The sequence below is a fragment of the Pteropus alecto genome, unplaced genomic scaffold, assembly GCF_000325575.1.
Source record: "Pteropus alecto unplaced genomic scaffold, ASM32557v1 scaffold10, whole genome shotgun sequence".
NCBI classification, from domain to species: Eukaryota; Metazoa; Chordata; class Mammalia; order Chiroptera; family Pteropodidae; genus Pteropus; species Pteropus alecto.
In genome coordinates, this window is record NW_006431210.1 from 2,857,512 (window position 1) to 2,870,829 (window position 13,318).

The window sequence follows — 13,318 nt, forward strand, 5'->3', positions numbered from 1 at the left end:
TTAATCTTTAAAAGCAAAAGATCCAGGTGCTTTTTATAGTAAGATATTAAAATATCCTCCAAAGTTTCTGAAATAAATGGAAATCCAGTCAAAATAAATAGAATCTAATTTTACTTTTCCCTCAAAGACAGAGGGAAAATTCCACATAGACACATTTGCCCAACAGCTTCGAATTCCTGCTCAAACCATAGCTGCAGACTATTTTAGAAGCAAGAAATGAAAGCCACAATGATTAGCACATGAAAATTTGTAGAAAAGCTCACAGGCTTCTTCTGCTAAACACTCTGCCTTATTCTCTTGTTTAATTCCCAGCATTTTATTGACCTAGTATGTGAACAGGAAATAATCATCTAATAGTTTTATCAGTTTAAGATTAGTGTCTAGTCTGTGAGCTGGAAGAATGAAAATAAATAACTTTCTGGAAATGTTTCACTTAATTAAACAGTAAGCAAATTCACCAGAATCAGTAGAAACAGACAATTGCCTTTAGGATAAAAAACAAAATCCTTTCCACTTGACGGCTGTTAATAAGAAAACTATCCCAGAAAAAAAAAAAAAAAAAACTTTGAGATTTTTGGGAAGGCTTTAAATATTTTATCTAATCTCATTTTAAAGTAAGAAAAATGATGACACCAGTGCTTATAATACAAAATGGGGAGAAGGGTATGCTGTGGCAGGGAGGGAAGTCCAGATCTTAAGTCCAGAGGAAGACGCTTACTGAGGAAGTGTTCTCGACAGAGGTCAAGCCAAGGTGCTACTTAAGGCAAGAGCTCTCCAGGGGGTAGCTTCACTCTGATTCCAAGGGAAGCCTGGAGTATGTAGATTATGCCTCTGAGCTGTGGAAGCCTGAAGGAAGGGAGCTTGGCTTTTCCTGTCATCTTCTGTCACTGATTAAGGGCTACCAGGGAAGGTCAGAACTCCCAAGGCACCTGCCTGGGGATTAAGGAGACTCTAGTAGCTTGTGGGGAATCCTCCAAAAAAGAGATATAGGAACTGGCTGTTAGAAGGAAAAGAACATTGAAGCCAATACCTGGAACAAACGAAAAGCCATAAGGGTGGGTGTCATGTCATAAGGGGTGAATGCCCGTGTCATCACTGTGATCACCGACTCCACTGGAGGAACTACAGTTGATGGGGGTATAAGAATCTTTGCTGAGCAGAGCCAACTGCAGTAGCTCTCAACTACAGAGTCAAGTTTCCCTCGTCCTTTGCTTGACCTCTCTAGATGCCAGCATGACCTCATAGCCTAGCAGCTAGCTCGGTCTCTGGCCTTTTCTCTATCTACCCCTTCTCCCTAAGGGAGCTCTTGCAGTCCTGTGGCTCTATGTACCATCTGTAATTCCAAATTTATGTGTTCACCCCTAACCGCATCTTGACCTCCTCAATGCACAGTCACCACCTGGATGTCTAACAGGAACCCCAAACTTAACACACCCCCAAACAAAACTCTTGATCCCCTCCCCCAGTACCAAATTCCCCTTGTGTTCTCCATCTCAGTCACTGGCACCACCCAGTGACTAGACAAAGTTCCTGATCCCTCTTCTTTACCTCCCCCATTCAAGCCACCAACAAAACCAGTCAGCTTTCCCTCATCTCCATTCTCACTGCTGTCACTCTATACTCCGAGCCATCATCTCTCTTGCCTAGACTACTGTCACCATCTCTTCACTAGTCTCTCTGCTTCCACTTTTGTTCCTCTCTATCCACAGGAGCCCACGGGATTAATTTAAAAGTTGAATCAAATCATGCCACTCTGTGGTTTACGACCTTCCTATCGCACTTGGCTTCTAACCATGACTTTCACCTCTCTGAGCGCCTCTGTCCACTCCCTCTTGCTCATTCCACTTTAGCCGTGCTGGCTTTCTCCCTGGCCCATAAACATGCCAACCTCATTCCTGCCTGAAAGCTTTGGCACTTGCCACTCGTTGTTCCCCTCTCATATTCTCAGGCAGGCTCTTTGGTGTTATTCGGGTCTCAGCTCAGATGTCTCCTCAGCGAAGGCTCCTCTGATGAACCTCTGCAACATATTCACCCCTCCACACTCAGACTTACCACCTCACCTTGTTTTATTTCCTCCTGGAGATCATAAATGCCGAAAATCCTCTTGTCCATTTATTGGTTTCCTTTCAAGAGATCGTAAGCCCCATGTGGACAGAGATTGTGCCTTGTTTTATCCACAGATCTATCCCCAGCAGACAGAGCAGCACTTAGCACAATGCATGGCAAAGCGTAGGCACAGTATAAGAACTTAAAAAAGCATTGTGTCACAATCTGTAAGGAGTGGCTCAGGTATTTTTTTACCATAGTTTGTGACTCATTTGCTTTATAAAAATTATTTAATTTTTGAATTAGAGCTTCCTTTGACCCACGCCCCCCAAACCTGTACTCTTCCTCAGTGTCCAAAGAGGCCTGTACTCCCCACATTGCAAACCTATGCATGAAATACTGCAATTGCCACATTACCCCATAAGGCTAGGGACTGGACCTCCTTTATTCACCAGACACATGGGAGGCAAGCAATAAATATTTATTGAACAACAACAAAAAAAAGAATGAATGAATGGATAAACAAATTATTTTTTTAAAACCTATCATTGCTCTTTTAGTCAAAAATCTCTCATAAACCACCCTTAATAAATCAAATCAATTGATGAGTATTTGTAATGTTATAATTATCTTGAACACACTCAGGAATTATCTCTCTTATTCATTCTTTAAAAGAGAAATTAGAGTTTTATATTAGATAATATTTACGAACAGTGCTTCTCAAACTATCTATGAAGTTGTTGTTGTTGTTTTTTTAATTTCAAATCTATTAAGGGCCAATACTTTTGGTCCATATCAAGTAAGTCTACTGACCATGTGCTTGGCTATCGCGGCAAAGTTGAATTTCTGTAAACATTCCTAAACGCTTCCTCTCAATTTTATACTTATCTCTCATGGATCAGTTACCTACCAGTCTGAACACCACCTAAATAGCGCTGGCCTAGGTAATTGAAGTCTGTCTTTTCAAATAATTACAATGTTTTCACAGGAACCCTAGATGATTATCTGAGAACCACTACCCTAAGTACAGAGCCCGAGGGGACTAACCGAGCTGTCAATTCTAGGACAACCAGGAGGGGGAGAGAGTGAGCCTGGGAGGGGAGAGCTTGTGGCCAACTAGCTATGGCTTAACGCTCTCCACGGAAACCCAAGCAAGCTCTACTTCTCTGGGGTTCCATGCACAGTTTCATTTGAGAAAAGGGTTCTACTGCTAAAAACACAAATAGAAAACCACTCATTTTCTACCCTTTATTTTAAAGATGAGATGGGGCCAAATAGACTACAATACTTGCTATACAAACACTTGTGTTCACATGGATTTGCCTTTGATTTAGTATTTCTTCTTAAAAAAAAAAATGGGAGTGCGCAGTGAAAATTCATATATAAAATCCAAATGCATGTTACTTTAAAGACAGAAACTCTGGGGATCTTTCCTTTGTACAACTCAGTCATCGACCCAAATACTATCTCCAACAGGAGAGATGAGATCTTTCCATACCTCACAGGACACTCAGTGGGTTGGCGTTTACAGCCTTAGTCAAGCTCAGAAATAATGACAGTTCTGACTCACTATTGAATTTTTTAATCCATTTTTAAAAAAGAAACACTCAAAAGTTATTCTTAGCCTTCTGTCATCTGAAATTTGGATTAATGCTAAAATAAGTCCCCAGAGACACATACCTCATTTGCTTATGATCGCTTGGTAATTGCAGGATAAACACAGATGACAGAAAGACATCCAAGCCATGGTAATATCACCTTATTGACTGTAATTAATCTAAATTGTGCAACATAAACCTACTAACTAAATAATATGGTGAGTATTTTTGATATGGTTTTCAGATTCTCTACCTGGAAACTCTTTTTTATTCCACAGTTAACTTAGATGATCAAAGATCCTTAAATGGCCTCATCTTTGCTGAAGATAAAACAGTCATTTGATTTATTGTGGAAAATAGCTTCGAATCCCACAAATACCTTTTTCTTCTAATCACTTAGGTTGCATCTTTGTAAACATTCTATTTTATTTACTACATTTACTAATGGTTAAAAAATAACATTTGGGAAAGTAATAACAGTAAGAGAGCTTGGCATGACTAAAGTTAATTACCAGCTTAGCTACATCAGGTTTATTATTTTGAAAAAGCACTAAAATAAACTGCTATGAACCCTACCACAAAAGGAAGTAAAAACTTCCTTGTTCCAACAATAGGGGGTTCTCATTCTGTTGATGAATTATGGTTAACCTCCATATTAAATGACAAGTTGCAGTTCTATCTGTGCTCAAGTAGGCATTAAAAAAACTTAGAGAACTTTCAGCCTTATGACTAGTTGGCATTGCAGAATGAAAAATCATTTCTCCAATTCCTCTACTGTAGATATGTTTTTCTTAAAATTCCTTAAATTGTGATTCTTGGAAAAACATGGTTAAAACAAGATATGATTCACATAAAGCAACCAGAAATAACAAAAATGTGTTAAAACGCATTGGTTAAATGTTATTTTCTCAATCTTGTTAATTGCACCATGGAGATACAAAATGCTAATGTTAGGGGAAGCTGAATGAAGGGTATATGGAAACGCTGTACTCTTTTTGTAGTTTTTATGTAAGTCTAAAATTATTTCAAATACTTCAAAATGAGCTGTCCACTTGAGCAGTTTATTTAAGTACTCTGAGAATAGAGAAACGGTTTATTTTTACAAAGAATAATTGCTCCTTATCTCACAGATACAGGTACTTGGTCTTTTTCAAATTAGTTGTGTTTTAGAAAACTATGCCTTCTGCACAGGAAATATCAACTTAAATTGAACAAATTACTGGAAAATCATACACACATACAATTTTAAAAGTGAAGTGATCAAAAAGTTAAGGACCCCCTATAAGAAATACACTTGCTTATACCTATTATACCTCAAAAAGCTAGTCTGATTCTCTAAACTGTAGGCCTGATTTTATCCCTTATATTACATTGTTATTGTTCTTCAATGAAAAATATGTGTGGAACTAGCAGACTAAAGACAGTAATTACAAGAAAGAACTTTAGAGAACATCTGGTAGCAGGGGTCTAACACCTTCCAGGCCCAGAAACAGAATATAAGTGAATGATAGGTATAGACTAGATGACAGGGAGTGGCAGGGCTTCAGTCAAAACTGAGAAGGGATTCAAAATTATATTAAAAATGAAGCAAAACAAACTGAAACACCTGCACAGGACTATGAAGCAGATCCACAGGTCATCAGCTGCAGATTATGGTTCAGCCCTTCATTTAACATGAAGAAACTGAAGCCCAAAGAGGTAAAAATGTGCCTAAGAATAGGAGAAGGAAGCCCAGTTTACCTTCGGAATCTAAATCTTAATGGCAAATTCTGGCATAGATGGGAAAGAGAATTTGTTGACATTGGCCCTTAGCTGAGGGCAAAGAATGATATAATAACAATTGACGCTTGCATAACTTCCCTTCCCGGACCCTGGAGTGCTTACAAACATCCATTTATTCATCCTGGTACACTCATGTGAAATAGGTAGGTGGTGTATTGTAATATCATCATCTTAGTAGAAAACAAAGACACAGTTGCTACAGAACCTCCAGGGGCAGGAGTTTGTCTCCAGCTAAGGGCAAGCATTATCATGGCCTTGCTCCTGAGTCAATAGACTTGATACCTTTTTTGCGCAAATAGTTTATACTTTAAACAATTTTCTTTTTTATTTAAACAGGTACTTGTTTGATAATAAAATTCTAATAGTATTCTGACCATTGACCTCTCATTCCCCTAAATATTTATTGACCACTGGCTATACGTGAGACACACTCCTTTAAGACTTTATTTTCATTTTCCTCTAGCTAATGCTAACCCAAGTTGGTCTGAGAGTGCTGCTCCAACATCAACTAAAATATGTGGCAACAAATACCACTTCTGATTTTCTTATTTTCAAGCTTTATTCCCATTCAAACCCTTATCTTTTGTGATAAAGGGAAATACCTACAGATATGAATGTAACTTCTATTGGTCCCCTCAACTGCCACTGCATAATGTTATTTGTGATATGTCTATGTTCATGCCTTGTGTGGCTTGAACCCGAGACCCATATACTAAGTAGTGATATTGAAAAGGGGGAAAAAAGTCCAGATAGGAAGGAAGAATTTATATTAACCAGTCAATGAAAGTAGCACACCAAACTTCTCTTTTCCCATTAGACCCAAACTTAATAAAATGATATTGTACTCTATTTTTGTGTGCCAGAGAAAGGTAACAATGATAGTCATTCCTTCATTCAAGAAATAATTACTGATCCCCTCATATAGGCCCAGCCCTGAGGATAATGCACCAAATAAGACATGGTCCAAAATGTCTTCCCCAAAAAGTTAACCACCATGGTACTAAGTGATAATAATAACTGAGTCATGGATTAGTAACGAGTATGAATTCACCAATTAGTAATAAGTGAGTATGGCTTCACAAATTAGTAACGAGTATGGATTAATGGATTAGTAACAACTGAATATGGTTCATGGATTAATAATAAGTGAGTATGAATTCAGCACAACCCATTGCCCTTTTCAGGGTGAAGAGAACACTAGATAAACACACTGACATTTATAACAATTGGCAGCACTGCAAGAAACTAAAAGTACTTTCCGAACCACAAAATTAAATTAAATTTCATCTAATAACATTTCACTTTAAGTGCATTTTATTATTTATCCTGTTCTGTGCACAAAACACTACTGGGCACTACAAAAAAAAAAAAAATCTCCATAAATTCAGTGTGTGTGGGAAATCATACATATGTAGTTAACAATATGAAACTAATAATATTGAGCCTTTAAATAAAGGACAACTTCTTACAGTTCAGCCTAAAACGAGGAATTAAATAAGAACACTAGAAATGTCAAAAAGCAGAGAAAATGTTCAAAGGAGATTACAAATTGAATGAATTCAGAGGAAGGAAAGATCATTGTGGGCTGGAGAGCTATGGAAAGACCCATGACCTGGGGACTTGAATTAGGTCCATAAGAATAAGTAGGGTGGGTGAAGAATATTCCAGGAAAGCGAACCATGGGATGGAGGCAAGACCCTGAGAGTAGTCTGGGGAGATGGTGAGTAGATGAGCTGAACTGGACTCGAAGAATCTGGGAAGAGGTGAATGATGGGTACATGAATGAGTAGAGGCCTCTAAGGCTACAGTCAACTTACAGAACAAAATAGTCTTAAATAAAGCACAGGACTTTGGCATGAGCCTCAGAAGAATGACACTTCCCTCTTCCTCACCCCCTTGCTTATTTGATCACTAAATCCTGACACTATTTTTTCTACTTAATATGGTTCCTGTCTGTTCACTCTCCACGCTCATTGCCAAAATCCTAGGCTACATCATCACCTGAACTATAAGTAATCACTTCCTCAATGGTGCTCCAACTTCCACTTTCTCCCTCCTTCCAAAAACAAAAAATCTGTTCTCCACGCAGCCACAAAAGCACCCTTTTTTATCGTACAAATTTGACTAATTAAACTTTTATGGGCTTCCCATCCCTCTTAGGAAAAAAAAAAAAATTGTCAAGGCCTATGAGGTATTCCATGAGATGATGCCTTTGCCTCCCAGGCAGCTCCATTCGTATCCAGCTCCCCAGTCTTTGTCCCAGACCTGCTTCTCCTGGGTACCCCAGAACTTAAACTCCTGGACTCAAGGACCAGATTGATATAGAAAAGTCTGGCAGGCTCATCCATCATGTCACAGCTCAAGTATCCATTCTTTAAGAAAGTTTTTGCTGACCTTCTTGATGAGGTCACAGCCCCATCAATCACTGCCTTGCAGCTCTAAGTAAAGAGGCTGATTCAGGCAATAATTCAAAAAATATATAACTCTATCTCTTTAGCATACTGTAAACTAGTCAGGGATAGAAATGACAGCCAGTTTGCTCATCCCCAGCATCCAGCACAACACTACTAGTTTGTAACTAAAGAAGTATTCAATAAGTGATTGCTGAATGAATGAATGAATGAATGAAAAAAATCTTATAAAATGTGATTGGGAAGCTCCAAGTATAACTAGAGTATCATTGGTTAGATGTGGAGAATAAAGATAATGAAAAAACCTATCAGCAAATAGTAAGTTTGTCCCAGCTGACAAGTATCCAGTTATTACAGAATGTTGGTTTGACAAATATCTCTTTATAAACACAAGGAAGCCAAGAGTAAATAAGATATTCATGTTAAGTATGGACTAGCACAAACGTACATGAACAGGGCAATAAAATTCCCTAAAGGAAAGGTGGGTATTCACATGTATGTCAAGTGTAACATACACAGGCACATTAATTATGTGAACGCCATGGTCTCCACTGATGAGAGGTTAAAGGTTTGAGAATGTGAATTCTTCTGGTTATACCACTGGCATGTAGCCGAAAGGGTGGTGGACGAGAGCTGGTTTCCACTTGCCCGCTGAGTGACCTTGGAAAGTCCCTGGACCTCTGTGATTATTAGTTTCCTCATTTACCAAAAATAGAAATAACAACATCCTCATTTTAAGGTAGTTGAGTTGGAACTAAATAAAATAAAGTGAAACTCCTTTCAAACTGTTGATAGCTATAGAAATATAGGTTATTGTTATTATGATAGCTGTTGTAAATATTATCATCGAAAGTAGCACTATTCAATCTGAAGAGCTCGTCATGCTTATTTTAAATCATTTGTCTGTATTCACTGACTTCAATCCATTGATGATAAATACTAGAAATAAAATAAAAACAAAGTCTTATTTTCAATGTTACAAATAATCTTCATTTTATTTTTTAAAACCTAATTTTATTTAGGGTTTACTATTATAAGCACTTTGATGTCGTCATTCAGTCCTCGGAAGAATCCTATGAGGTGGGTAGTGTCATATCTTCAACTTACAGGTGAAGAAACTGAGGCACTGAAAAATTAAGTCACTCGGCCAAGAACTCATCTAATAACAATAACAGCAATAATAAGAGCAAATGTTTACATGGTGGCTTCACTGTGCCAGCACCATTCTAAGTGCTTTCTATGCACTAACTAATTCTCCTAGCAAATCTATAAGGCAGCTACCATTACTGTCCTAATTTTACAGATGAGGAAACTGAGGCCCACGGAGGTTAAGTAATTTTCCAGGTCACACAGCTGGAAAGTGGCAGAGCAGAGATTTAATGCCAACAGAGCTTCCTTGCTAATCTAATACTATACTAATTCTCATTTATTGGTGGCATTTATCCAACCCTCTATTGGCCTAAGTGAATTTTCTAGATAAATGTTTATCCAGCCAGACAGAGCTTCCTTGCTAATCTAATGCTATACTAATTTTACAGATGAGGAAACTGAGGCCCACGGAGGTTAAGTAATTTTCCAGGTCACACAGCTGGAAAGTGGCAGAGCAGAGATTTAAAGCCAGACAGAGCTTCCTTGCTAATCTAATGCTATACTAATTCTTATTTATTGGTGGCATTTATCCAGCCCTCTGTTGGCCTAAGTGAATTTTCTAGATAAATGTTTATCCCTTTAATAATCAAATATTACTTCAAACATACTTTTCTCAAATTAATTAACAATTCCCTATCTTTTATGCAAAATACACTGAATACATTGTAACTTTTTCCTGATGGCCTCGGGTTAATGTTATGGCTGTTGTGCTTTATCCATTCTGTCTCTAGTTTTTATTTTAATTTTTATAGGAGGGTTTTTCAGTCTTTCTAGATGAAAGCCAGTTGGCTGCCATTTTGTCACAATGACTCTATCGAGAGCTGTGAAGTTCGAACCTGTCGATTATAACTATTCCTAATGTAAGTTTTAATAAGCTGACTTGATGCCAATGCCATGGACTTGAGTACATGACCTTTCTTATGGCTACTGCAGATTTCAGCTGAGATGAGGGTAAGTTTGACCTCCAGATAAGTATGAGTAATTATTTTACCAAAGGAGAAATCATCTATTTTATTCAGCGCTCATTTTCATGCTTTTTAAATCATCCAACATGTCAGGTATATACACAGGTATGTTAAAAGTTCACTTTCCCATGGAAGACCAAGTCTTTCAAAAATCTAAGACGCATTTCCAAATCCAAACCACAAACCCTGTCCTCAGGCTGACACTTTCTATTACTTTCTATCCCCCTATCCTGCTTATATTTATCTGTTTACTTGTCCCTCTCCCTCAAGTAGAGTGTAAGACGTTTACATGGCATTTCCTATGTACCCACCATAGTTCTATGAAATGAGACTATATTGATTCATGTAACTCCCAACAATTCCATTTTACACATCAGGAAACCGAGGTGCAAAGAGGAAGTAACTTGCCAGAGATCTCATATCCAACAGTGGGGAAGCTGGAATTTGAACCCAGGCAGTTTGGTCAAGAGTCTATATTCTACAGACTTTGCTCTTCTACACCTAAGAACATAAATTCTAAAGGAACAGTGACTTTGTCTTGTTCACTGCTGAATGCCCACGTGCTCAATATTTATGGACTGTCTGAAAACGTCAAGCTCCTCTATGCCTTTTCAAGTGCTCAACTCATTTCAGACTGGACCCATTAAATGGTCAATAAATACTGAGTGAATGAGTCTCTTACCTGTATCAGAACTGATGACATGCACAAAAGTTTGTGATCAAGTGGTATAGTATGATCAAGTATTAGAGTGATGCCCTAGAAATTGCACTTAATTGAATTTAAAGATTGAATTTACCTTTTGTGAGCTGACCATGGACATTTCAGAATTCTAACCTTTAGTGTGTTTTTCTTTCTTTTTTTTTTTTTAAGATTTTATTTTTTTAGGGCAGTTCTAAGTTTACAACAAATTTGACAGAAAGACACAGAGATTTCCTATATACTTCCTGCCCTCACACCTGCATAGCCTCCCCTATTATCAATGTCCCTCACCAGAATGGTACATTTGATACCAAGGATAAACCTACACTGACACATCATAATCACCCAAAAGTCCACAGTTTACCTTAAGGTTCACTCAGTGTACATTCTACAAGTTTGGACAAATGTATAATTACATATATCCATCTTTATAATACCATGGTATTTTCACTGCCCTAAAAATCTGTTCTCTGCCTATTCATTTCTTCCTCACTCCTAACCCCCAGCAACTACTGATCTTTTTACTGTTTCCAGTTTTGCTGTTTCCAGGATGTCATATTGCTGAAATCATATAGTATGTAGCCTTTTCAGATTGGCTTCTTTCACTTAATAATATGCACTTAAGGATCCTCCAAGTCTTTTCACTGTGTCATACTTCATTTCTTTTTAGGACTGAATAATATTCCATTGTCTCGATGTATCACAGTTTATTTATTCATTCACCCATGGAAGGACAGCTTGGCTGTTAGCAGGTATTGGCAGTTGTGAATAAAATTGCTACAAATATCTATGTGAATGTTTCCATTTTTAAACATGTGATAATGAACTAAGTCTAAGGCACTATGCACTTTATATGGATTATGCACATTTGGACTTTAAAGCAATCATATTGGGTAGGTGTTACTATTAGCCCATTATACAGATACATACTCTAATTTGCTATGGGCCCGAGAACTAAAATGCTGGAGCCATGACTTAAACCTATGTACGTATCTCTTGCAAACTGTGATGTACTCTCTCCATTTTCCATTTTAAACTTATGCCATATAATAACGGCTGCCATCATAATTATTATAGCATGAAATATAGATTATAAATTGAAACAGTTTCCAACTATTTGATTTTAAGGGTCTCAAAATCAAAGTAAAACCTGTAAATTCAACATTCAGTTTTTATAAGCAAAAGCTTCATTGGCCAGAGGTCATTTCCAACTTTTCTGTAAGTAATAAGGATGCCGCAAAAAATGAGATTCATCCAGTAAACCAGAATCTGTTGAGCCTCTGCTATATGCATCTGTGATAGATGCAACCACCTTAATGGTAGGTAAAACAAACAGGGTCTCTGCCCTCACAGAGAGAGTCCAGAGGAGGAAGCAGAAAAGTAATCAGGCAATACACAGAGAATGATTGCGGAGTGAGAGCAGAGCAGAAGATGGTGTAAAAAGTAGAGTCCATTGCAGACAGCATGAGCAGCAGGGGAAATTACCACCCATGGGAGAGAATGTAACATGTTCTGGGAACAAATAGTATGGAACTGCTAATGGAAGGCCTAAGGAGTTTGTATTTGAATAATGGGGAATCTTTGCAGAAAGTGAAATGCCCTAATATATTTTTTAGAAAGATCAGTCTAACAATAGTAGGGGAAAAGGATTAGATAGGGCCAGACTGGAATCAGGAAAGCTGGATGAGTGTTGGATTTAACCAGGGGACTGGTGGAAATTGCACTATAGTGCGAATGAAGATGATGATGTGGGAGTTGATTTGACAGCTGTTAATATAGTCTTGATAATTGATGGAAATGCAGAAAAAGAGGTGATGATGTCAAAGATATTACCCAGAATGTGGTTTTGGTAACTTGATAGATGGTGGTGCCCAAGACAGGGTATCCAAGGGCAAGGTGGTCTGGTGGGAGTTGGGGAAGATGGCAGTTTAGGGTTGCACGTGTGTGGAGTTAACTGGCAGTTGGATTTGGGGTCCTGGCACTTAGTGCAGCATGCTAGGCTGTAGCTGGAGGCTTTCCAGTCATCAGCAGTCCTTTGGTGCCTGATGCACGGAAGTGGACAGGCTCTCACCCACGTGGAGCAGAAAAGCATTGGGCTAGTCAGAGTAGCATCATATAAGGAGACGCAGAAAAGCGACGCCCATACAGGGTTTTATGACTGAGTCTCCAGAAATGTGGGAGCAGATTGGAAGAGGGACACTCAGGCTCCATCGTGGATGGTAGTTTCTCACCATCCATTCACCTAACACCAACCCATCTGCTCTGATGAGCCTCAGAGTGGCTCATCTACCCACAAGAGCCTGCACTGTCTGCCCCTGCCTCCTGTCGAGTGAAGCTGACTCTCACGGCTTCGGGGCTCCTCCGCAAGGACCTATGGGCATCTCCCCTGAGACCCTGCCTTAAACCGCGCGCGGGCCCGGAGGAACGCCCGCTCCTGCCCCACTCACCGCGCTGGAGGGAGGGTCCCTCCTTCAGGCCAATCTCTAAATCGTCCTTCTCATCGTCTCTCCTGCTGTCACCTGCTGCTCAGGATAGGAGAGCCGGTCCCGCCCTTCCCCCAGCCCACTCCCGGACCCCTAAACGTCGGAGGCACCACTGCCAGCTGCACCGTTGGTTTTTTTCAATCAAATCCTCCTTTAGGCCACCAACCGGCGCTGGCTGAGCCAA

At 39.0% G+C, this 13,318-nt stretch overlaps 1 protein-coding gene across 3 annotated transcripts in view; it reads right to left on the bottom strand.

The window, feature by feature from the left end:
- NEK10 (NIMA related kinase 10) overlaps nt 1-13,284 on the bottom strand; it is a 189,863-nt gene extending 176,579 nt beyond the window's left edge. For all 3 annotated transcript variants that reach the window (XR_001517765.2, XM_015596827.2, XM_015596825.2), the window contains exon 1: nt 13,099-13,284. The gene's annotated coding sequence lies outside the window, so the exon portion shown is untranslated. The remainder of the gene's footprint in view (nt 1-13,098) is intronic.
- Between the last annotated feature and the right edge of the window lie 34 nt (nt 13,285-13,318).